Source organism: Eptatretus burgeri, chromosome 10, assembly GCF_056783735.1.
Source record: "Eptatretus burgeri isolate ZD-2024b chromosome 10, Ebu_testis_v1, whole genome shotgun sequence".
NCBI lineage: Eukaryota > Metazoa > Chordata > Myxini > Myxiniformes > Myxinidae > Eptatretus > Eptatretus burgeri.
In genome coordinates this window covers 1,602,982-1,619,273 of record NC_140970.1, presented here as the reverse complement: position 1 = coordinate 1,619,273, position 16,292 = coordinate 1,602,982, and the positions used below count along the sequence as shown (strand labels likewise).

The following is a 16,292-nucleotide window of genomic DNA, read 5'->3' as shown; positions in this document are numbered from 1 at the left end:
AAATCATTCATCGAGTGACACTTGGCGAAACAGAACAGCCCTCGGTGGAGTGTGTACCTCCGCCAGGTTGAACATAACAGTTCACATCTTGTTTGCCACAGATAAGTCGGATCTGAATCCTTACCTTAACCAACATCGAATGGGCTTGTTCTTGTCACTTAACTAACTCATCCGCCTAGTTTTGTCATAACTCGTCCACAATTTTTTGAGATATTGTGCTATACATAGTTTTTGGCCCCATCTTTCAATGAAGAAGAATCACTTAAAAAAATTCTCGCATCCGGATGTGGATCTTCACCAAAACTGAATCGATTAGTCCTCGTGACACACCCAACCTGTCCACCAAGTTTCGGTCGAATCCGTCCACAACTTTTTGAGATATCTTGCTACTGTATATATCGTTTTTGGCCATGTCTCTCAATGGTGAAGAATCACTGAAAACATTCTCAGATCTGGATCCCAATTCGGATCTTCACCAAAATTAAGCGTTGCTGTCCTTGGCCGGTTACCTACACACAAAAGATTACAGAACGATTGCTTGAAAACTGTGGCCAAAAATCGTGTGACAAACAGATAAACAGACAAACAGACAAATGCTACAAATCAACATTGGTGGTGAAGATTTTTTTTTTTTTCACGAAGTAACAGACTGATAAATGGACCCAAATCCAAGGAAATGTAACACAGGTGGAGGCCATTCATGTGGAGGTGGAGGTGGAGATGATGGAGACAGCCATCATGTCTGTGCGAACATCACACCAACCCATCGACACAAGATCCAAGGAAGAAAATACAATTTTTAAAAATCAAATAATAAATTATTTTTAAAATGTTTAAAGTTTTTGTAGTTTTATTTTTTAAATATTTTAAATTTTTGTAGTTCTTTTTTATTAAGTTTTTTTCTTCTTCCCCTGAGGGGAGGGGGCATGGGCTTGGTTAAAACATAGTACATCAACCACACAACTTCCATCAACAAGGCCTCCACTAACAGCAGCACTCTGTACACATGCACTCAATCACCCATCAATGCTCAAACTACCTAAAAGTCTTGTCAGCATCCCCATCCACCTCTATCTCCATAACTTACAGGTACCTATGTAATTCTAATTCACACTTTTTCTGCTGCCACTACCTTTCCAGGGAGACCATTCCATGCATTAACTACTCTCTGAGTGAAAGTCCCCTGCGTTACTACCATCTTAACCTTACTACCATCCAAACCTTACTACCATCTTAACCTTACTACCATCTAAACCTTACTACCATCTTAACCTTACTACCATCTAAACCTTACTACCATCTTAACTTTACTACCATCTAAACCTTACTACCATCTTAACCTTACTACCATCTTAACCTTACTACCATCTTAACTTTACTACCATCTAAACCTTACTACAATCTAAACCTTACTACCATATTAACCTTACTACCATCTTAACCTTACTACCATCTTAACCTTACTACCATCTTAACCTTACTACCATCTAAACCTTACTACCATCTAAACCTTACTACCATCTTAACTTTACTACCATCTTAACCTTACTACCATCTAAACCTTACTACCATCTTAACTTTACTACCATCTTCACCTTACTACCATCTTCACCTTACTACCATCTTCACCTTACTACCATCTTAACCTTACTACCATCTTAACCTTACTACCATCTAAACCTTACTACCATCTAAACCTTACTACCATCTTAACTTTACTACCATCTTAACCTTACTACCATCTAAACCTTACTACCATCTTAACTTTACTACCATCTTCACCTTACTACCATCTTCACCTTACTACCATCTTCACCTTACTACCATCTTAACCTTACTACCATCTTAACCTTACTACCATCTTAACCTTACTACCATCTTAACCTTACTACCATCTAAACCTTACTACCATCTTAACTTTACTACCATCTTAACCTTACTACCATCTTAACTTTACTACCATCTTAACCTTACTACCATCTTAACCTTACTACCATCTTAACTTTACTACCATCTTAACTTTACTACCATCTAAACCTTACTACCATCTTAACCTTACTACCATCTTAACTCTCCTCTCCTTTACTCTCAGCAAATGCACTACCTTCTCCTCTGGTGAGGGTAATAATAAACGTCATGGGTCAGGACTAGGTCTCCGATCAAAGCGGAGATCTTGATACCCGGTCATCACTGCCAGTAGTTATAAAGTGGCAGTTCCAGTTTATGTCTATTATTAATTATGTTACACACCAAAACACAAACACCACACAAAACAAGTCTCGGCAAGCGTCTTGCAATCCGATTGCTCTTTTTCTTGTTTATCGTTGTTGACCAAACGCCGAGGTCCGTGGAGAAGTCCCTGGCGTTGTCCAAAGCAACGGAGAATACGTTTAGCTCTTACGTCACGCGTACACTCGGTGACGTAATCACGTCGCTCGCATATTTGAGGAAGAGGAATATCATGGGCTCACAACACGAGAATGACTGAATGAGGTGCAAGTCAGAATCAAATGTGACGCTTTAGTACGTGTGACGAAGGGAGCTTTAACATTTACTCGATAAATAGCAATTTCATTTGAGCCGGGATTTTGAAAACAGCTTCTTCAGTTATTGTTTGGATCATCGTCATGCCGGATAGAAGTTTGTGTCCTGTGATTGGTGGTCACGTCTTCTGCAGTTAGTGTTATGATGATATGTTGGGTGGTCATATTTTGGACCATTAGCTGTGTGTTAATCAGCTGTCAGGATTCTAACCTTGCTTGTAACTGTGCATTATTCAAACCTTGCTTTAAAATGTTGCTTTAAATGTTTCAGGCTACCAATGTTCCATGCACCCCACTGTTTTTGGACAGAGCCCAGCTGTTCCTGTTTCTTGGAAACTAAGCCCTTATCACCCTTCCTGTTGCCCTGTGGTGGTGTGCCCTTAGTGCGACCTTGGAAAGAACTGTGGAAGTGTTCCTTCAGTGTATGCTGCCCACACATTCCTATTCTCAGTGATCACCAAAGCTTTGCCTTTGTTATCAGCAGGTGCTAGTGAAGGAGTGTAGGAAAGTTATTAGTTTGCAAGGCTTGCATATCTGAGAGTTGTGTAGGTGGCTTGGAAACTGTGGTTGCATATCTGAGAATTGACCGATCCAACTTCCCTGAGGGCCCCTAGGGAGGGGGGAAAGAAGCCCACTGCCGCATTTATTTCTTTATTTATTTATCCCTTAAGCACACACTTGTAGTCCACACCCATTTCTGCTTTTGTGTGATTATATATATACAACTGTTTTGAAGTAAGAATCTCAATGTGGTCCGGGGGCACCTGACTGAAGGGCCTTTGGGCTGCATTCCGCATGCGTAGTGCCATCTTCTGAAATAAATCGTATCATTCGAAAACCCTCATTCGACTCTGTCATTACTCGGCCGAGTGAAGAGTCATAACAATTGGCGACGAGGATGGGATGCGACTGATGCTGGCGGTGTGGACGGCGGGACTCCACTTGGTGTACAGCGATCACAAGGGTTCAGCTAAAGGTACGTGGAAATTGCACGTATAGGGCACCTAAGACAGGGAGCCCTAGTTAGGTGAAAACTGTACACTTGGTGGGCAGTGCCCCGCTGGACGCAGCTCCAGGATCTGCTCGGATCAAGAACTGTAACGGTAAAACATATGAGGTGATTCGAATGCGGTTTGTTTGAAGGGCACAAAGAGGGCTGGCAGGCCGTATGTTAGAACCGGTAAGGGTCGAGGATAAAGGTATCCGTGTGAAATAAGGAGGAAACAGGTTGGAATCCTGTACCAAGAGAGGGAAGGTTAGAGGCCTTCATTGGGTTTGAGGCTATTAGGCGGCGGGTCGAAAGGGATCTCGGTCCCGGTGTAAAAGGAGAAACGATTTACAGCTATTAGGCGGCTGATTGAAAGGGATTTCGGTCCCGACGTAAAAGGAGAAACGATTTACAGCTATTAGGCGGTTGGTAAGATAAGAACAAAAGATGGGGAATAACTCTGCAAAGAACATAGAGTTACCCAAAGGAACAACACTTAAAGTTATCGGTGAAAGTGGAAAACACTGGAGAGCGTTTGCAGCGTGGCTAACGGAGTCACAAAGTGAGACAGGACGTAAGCGATTAGATTCAGAGGGAATCTTGAACCAACGGGAAAAGAACACAAGGTTAATGAGCCAGGAGAAGGGCTGTTTGTAGAAGTTACCTGTTTGGATGTATTTGTGAATACAATGTGGTGGGGAAGGTTGAGTTTTGTGTTAGACGTAAGTTGAGTGTTCCAACCTGGAACTTGTATGTGTGGAACAACTTGTATGTTTGTATGGAGATAATGATGGGTCGTCATCGTCAATGTGAAGACTTTGGACGAGGTGAATTGCGCACACCAAATCTGGAGGAAGGACCATGATGACCGATTCTGCACGTGTTGTTAATTCAGTGATGGGAAAATGTCATTGAGAGAGTGTGTGTGTGTGTGTGTGTGTGTGTGTGTGTGTGTGTGTGTGTGTGTGTGTGTGTGAACTGGATGGGGAATTGAATAATTAAAACCACTTCAGCAGACAGTTTGTCAAATGGGATGTCAAATGGACCAACGTTCGGATTTTCTCATGGTCCGATAAACTCTGTATGCTGTTTTGGCTTTGAACACTGTACGTGATAAATGGATGGTCTCCACGGAGCATCATTTTGATTTCAAATTGAAATTCAGTTCTGTTTCCACTTTGCATGTTTCGTAAGGCTGATCGACGTTACGGGTTCGTTTTAACGTCAGTTTCAATTCTGGTTTCATTGTTGGGGTCATTAAGCATGTTTTATGCTTGACTTTCGTAAATCTGGGAAAAAAACTTATTTTATGGGGTTTTGCGAGTCACATGACGTGCCATAGGATTTAACAGGCGCGCCGAAAGCACGAAATCGTCCCGTCGAAGGACAGCTTATCGTGAGGGTTTACGAAATGGATTAGCACATTTTACAAGATGGGGACGCCCTTCATAGGATTCTGTAAAATTCCGATTTAAAACGAACGTATTTGAGATGTCGTCAAATATTTGTTCCGTGAGTTTGATCGTAAAAACCAACGCGCTGATAAGACGTATTGCTCATGTGAGTGCGTGATGACGTAATCACGCATGGGCCCAGCGCGCTTTGTCAAACTTGAAAGTGAAATTAACACCCTGCTGTGAATGTGCCTGCTTGTCGGAGCAATGTACAGGAATTTCTCGAGGCGGCTGATTTTGAATATGGTGGACAAACTAGATTTTAAAGAGATAGCTTTGTGGTAAAATTAATTAATAAGGACATTGACGTTTCAAAGGATCGCTCGATTTTGTGTTTCGAGGCGAGTGCACGCGCTATCGGAACATGGAAGCGACAATGCTTTGAAACAAGGCTGTAATATATATATATATGTTTGTTCCGGTTGTTGTTGTTGTTGTTGTTGATTGGGCTTCGTGACCGGAAGAGGAAAAGAGAAAAAAAAAAGAGACGCGGAAGAGGCGCAGGACCGAGGGATTTAGGATGGATGGTGTTGTGGTAATGAAGTGCCGTACTGTGATTAGCGGCAACGGAGATTGGGCGGATGTGGCAGCACTGTGTATGGGGGTCGGTGGCTAGTGATGACTCGTATGCCGCGTGCTCCGTGGAGGGTCGTGCTGGAACAGTAATGGTATGTAGTATACTGTATTAGGAATGGTGTACTCTGAGGAATGTAATTGGGATTAGAGTATGGAGTTTGCCTTCAGTATTATGTGTACAAGTTATTGTATTTTGTTATTCTTACCCTATGTATATTTATGTTGTTGCAGATATGCGTATGGGTTTTGTGAGAATAAAGCCGATCGAAAAGGTTTATTGTTGATTACTACAACAGATGGAAAGGGGGATTTAAATGCTTTGAACAAGGAACGGATTTTATTTAAAGTGGGTTTATCTTTTAGCCGCGTCTCGCGTAGTGAACGCCGGCTCTAAGAGAGCTCCGCGTTGTTCTTCTTCTTCTTCTTCTTCTTCTTCTTCTTCTTCTTCTTCTGGTGAAGACAAAACCTTTAGGACGTGGCTCTTGGACACATTTGTCCTTGTTTACATGTCAGACATCCAAGAACAAGGACGTTTGGTAGGCTACGCACTTATCAGGATGTTTTGGTGTTTTTGGGAAACATGATGATGCGGTGTTTTTGGGAAAAATTACGGGCGGAGCTCGTGCTGTTTGAACACGCAGCCATCGTGGGCCTTGACGAGGGAGCGTTTCGATTCTCTGCCTGTCAGGGTCGAGATGTTTGTCTGGAAGCGGACAGAAAAGCATGTCTGTTGTCTTTATATGAGCCTCTATCTGTCAGGATAAATTCATTGGATTTGGGAAGCATAAGCGGAATTAAAGGGATGTAGAGGAATGGTTGCTTAGCAACGACATCGATCTGGAAGGAATGGAATTGGCTTTGCACTGCACTCACTGTTGACTACGATGAAACAGGGCAGGATTATGAATACGTGGCCAAAGCACATCGAGATTACACCGTCAAACGCACTCTGATGAAAACCAACCGATGGATCGGGAAGGAAGGAGCGGCGGTGGAGGTGAAACAAGCCGCCAGAGAGCGCGAACTAATGAAGCACAGAGAAGGACTAACACCGTACATCTCAATGGCAGTTAGTAACGGACATAGTGCAGGGGAGTTAGGAAGAATGGTGAACAGATTGAGATGCGCCCCAGAACCACAAGATGGGGCAACGAACACCAGAACACTTTACTGGCCGTCAGACAAGGAGATGGATGGAAGGTATGCTTGCCTGATCAAAATCCACAGTAGTGTACAGTAAGGTCTCTGGCCTTCACGTCCACTCACCACGCACCCAGAGCAACTTCCAGTCCTGCAAGCTCTAGTCATGGTGGGAGCCTCGTACGGAGGTATCATTTAAAAATAATCTTTTACACAAATACTTGTCATTATGTTGCAGTTGACTGCAGTGTTCAGTGCAGTGGCATGCTGTAAACCTTGTAGTAACGGAGACAGTGACAGAACCTTTGACGACACAATATGCAACTCCTGGTACTGACACTACTCCTTTGTGGGGGGACCTATCACTAGGCAACACAACACACTCAAGCCAAAGAAACCGTATACACCTCCGTGGCAAAGGGGGACACGGAAATGAACCAGTACCAACCCCACAGCGACATAGGAGGGGAGCGGCTGGAGAAAGAATGGAAGCAGGTGAATACGCAAGGTTGGGGAAAACATACAACCAAGAACTAGATAAGGTAAAGATATTTTCAAAGGAACCTGGCAAGACCGCACCACTCATTTCCAGAGGGCTGACAACCATCCAGCCACAGCAGCTCATAGAACTGTCTTGCGTCCAAGCCGAGGAAACTTATGATTTGATAGAATGAAACGAGGAAATAAAATCGATTCGATGGTCTTATGCTATGATAAAACCTGTTGGGAGGGGGGACGTCAGAAAATGCAGAAAAGACAGAAGTGGCTTGGCAGAACAAAACGCAAGACAAAACCCAGTGGGGGCACTTTGCACAAATAGGATTCATATGGGGTCAACACGCATCTCTAATTACCCAAGTTCCATGGGCCCCGAAAGAACCCTTTTGGAGTACAGTTGTGAAATCTTGTGAAAATACAGTAACCTCCCGGAGAAGAACACATTTCACTTATAGGTGTTTTCACCTATAAGGCTTGAAGCTCTCACGAGCGATCGAGTGGAACGCAAGGAGGGTTACGCAGGGTGGAGATCTATATTTCATGACTGGGGAGACTGGTTACTGTGCCTGGTAGGGGCAGCAATCCTAATCATCATGGGAATCATTTTTGGAGTATTTCTGATCAAACGTCTCATTTCCATTTGTCTAAAGAAATGCTGTGAAGCCTCACCCCTCACCCAGGCCATCATAATAATTAACAGCGAACTCATGGAGGAAGACCCCGAGGACCTCTGTATGGGGCCACAACCAGACCCGACCCCCACCAGCTGAGGAGCCAACAAGGTGTTCTGGCGGAGGGCGCCCTGGGGAAGACTCTTCCAGGTATTACTGATTACTCAACGAACTTTCAAGTGAAAAGGTAAGCCAAACATGGACTCATACATCTCACTACACACGAAGATACAGGAAGTTGTAACAAGAAAGAAAGGAAATCTACAAGTAAAATGCTGATGGAGGTTTATGATAGATGTGGCAGTGTTTTGACTAGCATATGCATAATCATGGAAAATGGACAATACCAGATAGTGAAGGAATGTATGGAAAATACTTGTATGACCCTTATATGTAAATATGCATCTCATGAGACTCTTTTGTCTTCTAGCGCAAGTTGAGAAAGGAGCTTACACCATGCCTTGAGCGCTCACAGTGCTGCTCACCCATTAATACATTTGCATATTGTAAATATTATTGTTGTAATTAGTGTTGAGTATAATTGCCTAAATAATAATGTTGCTGTTAATATTGTATAGACTTGTAGTGCCTTTAATATTGTGTGGACTTAACATCAAATTTGTATATGACAACTTAATGGGAGACTTGTGGCAGTGGGCAAGATAAAAGGCAACAGAAGCTAACCTGAACCACCGGCAGTTGGGGACTTCTCATTTGGGGAATGTTGATGGCTATCCACGGCATTTGCAAATCCCGTTTGGCAGGCACGGGGGCCTAGGGGTAGCTGCTACAGGAACCAAATAGGGGTCCACTCGGTTGGTGAGTCTCAGGTGTGGCTGGGAATGGTCAAAATATGACCAAGGAGGGAAACTGTTATGATGATATGTTGGGTGGTCATATTTTGGACCATTAGCTGTGTGTTAATCAGCTGTCAGGATTCTAACCTTGCTTGTAACTGTGCATTATTCAAACCTTGCTTTAAAATGTTGCTTTAAATGTTTCAGGCTACCAATGTTCCATGCACCCCACTGTTTTTGGACAGAGCCCAGCTGTTCCTGTTTCTTGGAAACTAAGCCCTTATCACCCTTCCTGTTGCCCTGTGGTGGTGTGCCCTTAGTGCGACCTTGGAAAGAACTGTGGAAGTGTTCCTTCAGTGTATGCTGCCCACACATTCCTATTCTCAGTGATCACCAAAGCTTTGCCTTTGTTATCAGCAGGTGCTAGTGAAGGAGTGTAGGAAAGTTATTAGTTTGCAAGGCTTGCATATCTGAGAGTTGTGTAGGTGGCTTGGAAACTGTGGTTGCATATCTGAGAATTGACCGATCCAACTTCCCTGAGGGCCCCTAGGGAGGGGGGAAAGAAGCCCACTGCCGCATTTATTTCTTTATTTATTTATCCCTTAAGCACACACTTGTAGTCCACACCCATTTCTGCTTTTGTGTGATTATATATATACAACTGTTTTGAAGTAAGAATCTCAATGTGGTCCGGGGGCACCTGACTGAAGGGCCTTTGGGCTGCATTCCGCATGCGTAGTGCCATCTTCTGAAATAAATCGTATCATTCGAAAACCCTCATTCGACTCTGTCATTACTCGGCCGAGTGAAGAGTCATAACAGTTAGTACTTTGTGACGCGCAAGTTGTGAGGATTACAGAGAACAAAACCCTTCTTCACGATCCTTATTTATTTTCCCCTTTTTTACCTCAACTTATCAACCCCACGATCCTTATTTATTTTCCCCTTTTTTGTTGTTTTTTACCTCAACTTATCAACTCTCCCCCACGATCCTTATTTATTTTCCCCTTTTTTTGTTGTTTTTTTACCTCAACTTAACCACCCCCTCCCCAAGATCCTTATTTATTTCCCCTTTTTTGTTGTTTTTTTACCTCAACTTATCAAGCCCCCCTCCCCCACGATCCTTATTTATTTTCCCCTTTTTGTTGTTTTTTACCTCAACTTAACCACCCCCTCCGCCACGATCCTTATTTATTTTCCCCTTTTTTGTTGTTTTTTTTACCTCAACTTATCAAGCCCCCCTCCCCCACGATCCTTATTTATTTTCCCCTTTTTTGTTGTTTTTTTTACCTCAACTTAGCAACCCTCCACCTCCTCCACGATCCTTATTTATTTTCCCCTTTTTGTTGTTTTTTACCTCAACTTAACCACCCCTCCCCCACGATCCTTATTTATTTTCCCCTTTTTGTTGTTTTTTACCTTAACTTAACCACCCCTCCCCCACGATCCTTATTTATTTTCCCCTTTTTTGTTGTTTTTTTTTACCTCAACTTAGCAACCCTCCACCTCCTCCACGATCCTTATTTATTTTCCCTTTTTTGTTGTTTTTTTACCTCAACTTATCAACCACCCCTCCCCACGATCCTTCTTTATTTTCCCCTTTTTTGTTGTTTTTTTACCTCAACTTAGCAACCCTCCACCTCCTCCACGATCCTTATTTATTTCCCCTTTTTTGTTGTTTTTTACCTCAACTTATCAACCCTCCTCCACGATCATTATTTATTTTCCCCTTTTTTGTTGTTTTTTTTTACCTCAACTGAGCAACCCCCCCTTCCCTTCCCCCTCCCCTCCCCCTCCGCGAAGCAACGAGCCATGGAGGAGATGTATCTGGAAGATTGGAAGGTGTGGGGAGCGGCAGCCCGGAGGAAACGCTCGGCCTGGTTCCAGGTGCTGCCTGCAGGCGGTTCCCTGAATGACTCATGGCTGCGGGAAGTGACAAATCCGCATGTGACTCAGCGGCGTCCGGATCGCAAAGCGGAGGAGGAACGTCAAGGGAGGAGCAAAGAGAGCTGAGGTTTTTCCAGAGGTGAGCACCGCGGATTTCCACCCACAAGGTACACCGGGTGGCGAATCGCGTGTGCTTGTGAACGCTTACCCGACTGTTGATGTGTTTTTTTTTAAGGTGGTGTGTTACACTGACACGAAGAACTATATATCCCTCTCACCATGTTCACATGACGATACGAAGAACGAAGAACTCACTTCCTTAGCAACCTGGATAGGTCTTCACATTCATGTATTTAGGAAAAGTAAATAATTCACGTGTTGATCCCGTGCAGAAAAATAAATTATTAAGCACTATCAATGTATGAAATGATAATTAATATTCTTCTTAAATGTGTGTGTGTGTGTGTGTGTGTGTGTGTGTGTGTGTGTGTGTGTGTGTGTGTGTGTGTGTGTGTGTGTGTGTGTGTGTGTCCATTTTGGTTGACATGATGATCATGTTTTTCAAACAACATCCCGATCCCGCACTGCTTCCTGAAGTTCTGGTGGAGACAGCTTGGTTACAGTCTTTTACCCCATCCCTCAGGTCTATATGCCTGGTGTTGGCTTGATGGTTAGGGTGGCGGGCTTGGAATCCTCGGGTCCTGAGTTCAAATCCCACTTTTTTCCCGTTGAATTAATACCAGGTGGGGTTAATTCATCCTGTCCTCCTTCCGAGGTTGGCAAAATGAGTAGCAGCTTGCTGGCATGATTGAGCCATTTGAGTATCCTGTGTTGGAATGTTGACTCATCCAGGACTGTGCCAAATAGCCTGGGAGACTGCTTCTGCATCACTGATCTTCTGTACAGAGTATGGTCCCAATGGGATGAAATCGGGCAGATACAAGGTCTGCCTCTTCCTATTCTTCCCTCAACCATACCCAGCATGGTTGATTTTGCCAGACTCATTTTCTGCATGCATGATGTGTCCAAAGTATGACAGTTTCTGTTTTAACATCACTCCTTCCAATGTACATGGTGGTCTTATTTCTTCAAGTGCTGATTTGTTTGTTCTTCCTGCAGTCCAGGGAAGTTTTGACTTTCCTCTCCAACACATTTCAAAACTGTCAATCTTCCTTTCTTTCTTCTTCACTGTCCACGACTCGCATCCATACATTGCAACTGGAAATACCAGAGCATTCACCAGCCTCCTCTTGGTTTGTTTTATCACCTCTTTGTCTTTCCAGATCCTTATCAATCCTGGCATTGCTGTTCTCCCAAGTGTGAACCCTCTTAATTTATCCTCCACAATCTCCGTCATGAAGTCCTCTTTACTTTCAGCCAAGAGTGTGGAACCATCCTCCTCCAATTCCGACTCAAACGTCTACGTCATCTCGTTTGATTTCCTCATGATGTACGCAGGATGCAGATTGAACAATTAAGGGGAGATTGTGTCTGACCCCTTTTCCAATTCCAAACCATTCTGTCTCTTCATACTCTGTTCTTCCTTTAGCTTCTTCTTTAGTGTACAGGTTTATTATCAGGTATGTCAGGCACTCTGACATCCCCATTTCTATCAGCATCATCCACATCTATTCTTGATCAACACAATCGAAAGCCTTGCTATCCTTACTATAATTCACTGACCTGTGTTTGTTTGGTTGTCGCGCTACTCCTACAGTTCTCGGCTGATTACATCCAGACTTGCTACATAGGATCAGAATGACCCCAATTGGTGTATAAAGGTGTTTTTATCTTTGCCGATGGTCTTGGGTGGCTGGGTGGAGGGGGGGGGGAGTGGGTGACGTAAATTCTCCATGTAAACGTGTATCGTGTAGTGCCGCCTCAAGGTGGGGGAGGGTATTACAAGTACCCACATTTACACCAGAGTATTCCTGTCCCCACGTTTTCCCATGCAGTGAGGTGTTTTGAATTATAAGCAGTAGGTATGTTTTTGCTTGATGCACGTAACCAGTTTTTATTTTTATTTTCAGGGGCGATTGAGGCAGCTGTGAGTTGACTATACACCACCCAAATAAAGGTATGTTGCAGAAGAACGTTTTGCATGCTTGGAACAAGATTGCCCTTAGGGCAGGTACTCTGCTCGGAATGTATAAAACAGACACACCTTCCTTTGATGTTCCCTTGCTTTTTTTCATTCTCCTCCTCATTTGCGATTTGATCTCGAGTACCTCTTCTTCTGAAACCTACTTGCTCAACAGGAATTTCTCACTTGATGAAGTCTTCCATCCTGTGTTGAATCTTCTTCTTATTTTTAATTCAGCACTAGGCTGTGGGGCAACATCATTGGCTGAGGGGGCTGCTATGCTCCTCTTGGTTAGGGCAGGAATTTGGAATTTGTTCAGAGTGCTGGCGAGAGCGCGCCTACTCTTCACGAAGGACACTGTGGAATATTTAACGTCCACCAACAAATGCTGGCAGACAGGATGCTAGTTTAACTATATCCGTCCATACAAGGGACGGCACACACATTGATGGATCTCTCTGCCTATGAAACACCGGGATGACAGTTTATAGCTCGTTTGGGATTCAAAGCCAGGCTAGACAGCAAAGAGGCGAGTGTGCGTACCTCCTAGAGTCTAGACCATCATGGCAGTCACTAATTTTTAGAAAAGCAGGAGTCTGTCTATGTTGGTGGAAAAATATGGACAATTCATTTTCCCAACCAAATGTTGAGAGCAGTATGACTAACCACCACCATGAGAAAGAAGGTGAAGTGATGTTTCAAGAGATAGAGAGATAGAGAGATCTACTATTCAGTGTAAAACTGCAGTCTCCATAAAATTTCCCTCAACTCCAGGCACGAGTCGAAACAACTATATGGGGGGGGGGGAGTAGTGTGCTAGAATTGCTCTGCAAGGCAAAGCCCTGGTAGTTGCCACACATCCCTCTATCACCTTTCATGAGGATTACAATACACACTCACTCTCTCCACTCTTGTGATACATATTCAGATATCCAGATGAGATATTTGAGGTGATGGAGCTGTTGTGCTCTTACAACCTGTCACCTATTTTCCATTCTTCAACTGGTATGCGACCTGCTCTGACTTCCTCTCGATTTTCAGCTTGCTGATAGCTTTCATCACTTCTCATACTGTTCAAGACGATGCATCTCACCCGATGACTGCCTCTGTTGGACCTTTTGTTGGACTCAGTTGAAAACTTCTCCTCTCTGTTTCGTAGATCTTTGAAGTGTACATATCATGACTGCAAGATCTTTTCCTTCTTGCTCATAATACTATCATCTTGTGCCTGTAGTGGTTGGAGGCCTTGCTGGGAGTTACTGTTGTAGCTGAGGTGGTACAGAATTTATGAAAAGCCTTTCTCGTCATTACGCTCAGCCAAGTCATGAAGTTCCTTTGCCTTTTCATCCCACCAACTATTATAAGACAGTTCCTCATCTTACTCTTGAGTTTCCTGTCCTGCTGATGGATTCTGGGACTATTATGGTTACAGAGGCATTTTGCTCATAGCTAGATTATTCCCTCAAATAGTTTGTCATTTGTCGTTTGAATCGAACCTGTCCTTCATGCCTTTTATCCAGAGGCTGAGGACCTCACAGGTTGCAGACCAGGCCATATTCTTCAGGAACTTGTGATTCTCAATAGTTTAGCCACCATAAGCATCTGTGATGTTAGCAGCATCCAAGACTGTAGTTCTATCTCTATCAGCTGCAGTTGTGTGATTTCTGGGTCTTTTAATTCATATATCTAACTTCTTGATGAAGGGTCTAGGCCCCTGTTCTTCATTGCATGGCCCGAGAGCCACTGGCGGCCCCTGGTGGCCTAACGTGCAGCCCTTGACATGCAGCTTATTATGCACAAATGTGAAAACGCCCATCATCATTTGCCATAAATGCTATCAAATTGACCCAATGGTTTCAAATGAGTGTTCCAATGTGAAGCATAAAAGTAACATAATTATATCAGGATATGGTTACCACATACAAATAATTATGCTTGCAGCCCAGTTGACCACAACGAAGAAGAGTATATGGAGGTGGGCCTGATAGCAGCCATTATGGAGCCCTGCGGTTGGTGTGGCAGCTCTCGCACTAATGTCTTATTGGCAAAAACGTCCCCCCTCTCAATAATGGTGAAGATCACTGGTCTAGGCTTTTGGCAGACTCGTACTTGTGCTCAGGTTCTTCTGAGACTTCAGTTCATGCAATGCATTGAAGAAAATGAAGCCTTCAACACACTCACTCGCTTTACAGTATACAGGAGTTACTCAAATGTCTGAACTGGGTTCCTGCTTCAACCTTGTTTTTTATGGGGTTCAACTCTGTTTTGCTTGGGTTCTCCTACAGACAAACATCTTCACATCGTATGTGCAAAATATTTGCAAATGTAAGTTCATTTGGAGAACGAAATAACTAAATGGGAAATGTTTGTTCTTCTTGTTGAGGAAACAAAACGTGCAACTAAAGGCCCGGTCACACCTTGACGTTTTAGCCAGCGATGGCAACGTATTAAAATGTATGTAAAACGCTGGCTTACGTTGAACTTTTGATGTTTTTTTTTAAAGATTCGGACGTATTCATAGCGACTTGGTCTTATGTATAACGCATTGGTAATGGACACAGAACGTTTCGTTGTGTTATAGATAACTTATACCAACGAATGCTGAACCTGTTGTCGGCCGACACAACCGATGCCCAACGATAGTCTAACTTAGGCATAGCGCGTTGCACGCATCGCCGACGATGTCGTGACGTAGCCTATTAAAAGGCGAACGCACAACGATTCGAATCATAACTGCCGTAGAAATGGAAGTGTCAACATAGCGGTCACACCTTGGCGATCTTGCCAGCCTATGCCGACCTAAGAAAAATGTGTCTAAAACGTTGGGGCACGTCAAATACGGTATGAGTAAGTTTGGGATACGTGAGTAGAACGCTAAAGTTCACTATCATACGTCGTAGTAAGTAGAGTACGTCAAGAAATTTTAAACATGTTCAAAATTTTACGACGTACTCGGCGTATGACACACGTTCCGCATGCGATGGGGAGAAGTTGTACACATGATATGTGGACGCTTACACACCTCCACAAAGGCTACTTATAAGCTACTCACAAGTCGAAACACGTCGCGGTAATGTCTTTTTTACGCGAAACTTATTTCTAACTTATGTTTGACGTGCTTTGAACCAATTCTTTACGTCGTCCCAACACACATCGACGTATGTAGACGTATTCCAATGGCGTCTTCCGGTCGATAAAAAAAATAAATGAACGTGTTTCTAGCTTACAACTGCCATATAAAGACGTGTTCCCAGCGGTTTTGGGAATTGGTATATAAAAGGGGAACCCAACAGTGTTTTTGAGTCGATGTCCATGTCAGCAGTATTAGTATTAGTATTAGTAGTAGTTTGTTCATGTTGGCAGTAGTAGGTGAGTGTGAGGGGGAGGTTGTGGGTTATGATGGATCCTCCTTGCGTCCGCGTGTCCACGGGTAGGAGACATCTTTGCACCATTGTTCGAAGTTCTTCGCGGCTAATTTTTTATGGGGCTTTTCAACAATGAGCTATGGCTTGTTTTTACGATTTAGGTCTATTCATAACGGGTTGGACAAATGCACAATGAACTAATAATGTGCATAGAGCACTTCGATAACTTATAGATACGGTATACCAACGAATAATTATCCTGAAGCCGGCGTTCACAAACTATGCCCAAC

General features: G+C 43.4%; 1 protein-coding gene across 2 annotated transcripts in view; it reads left to right on the top strand.

Annotated features, from left to right (window-relative positions):
• Positions 1-16,292, top strand: part of CCDC80 (coiled-coil domain containing 80) — a 183,117-nt gene that overhangs the window by 13,485 nt on the left and 153,340 nt on the right. The window contains exons 2-3 of one of the 2 annotated variants that reach the window (XM_085896799.1): positions 10,471-10,693; positions 12,585-12,631. The gene's annotated coding sequence lies outside the window, so the exon portion shown is untranslated. Of the gene's footprint in view, positions 1-9,608; positions 10,694-12,584; positions 12,632-16,292 lie in introns of those variants that run through there. The other variant, XM_085896800.1, reaches the window with a different exon arrangement.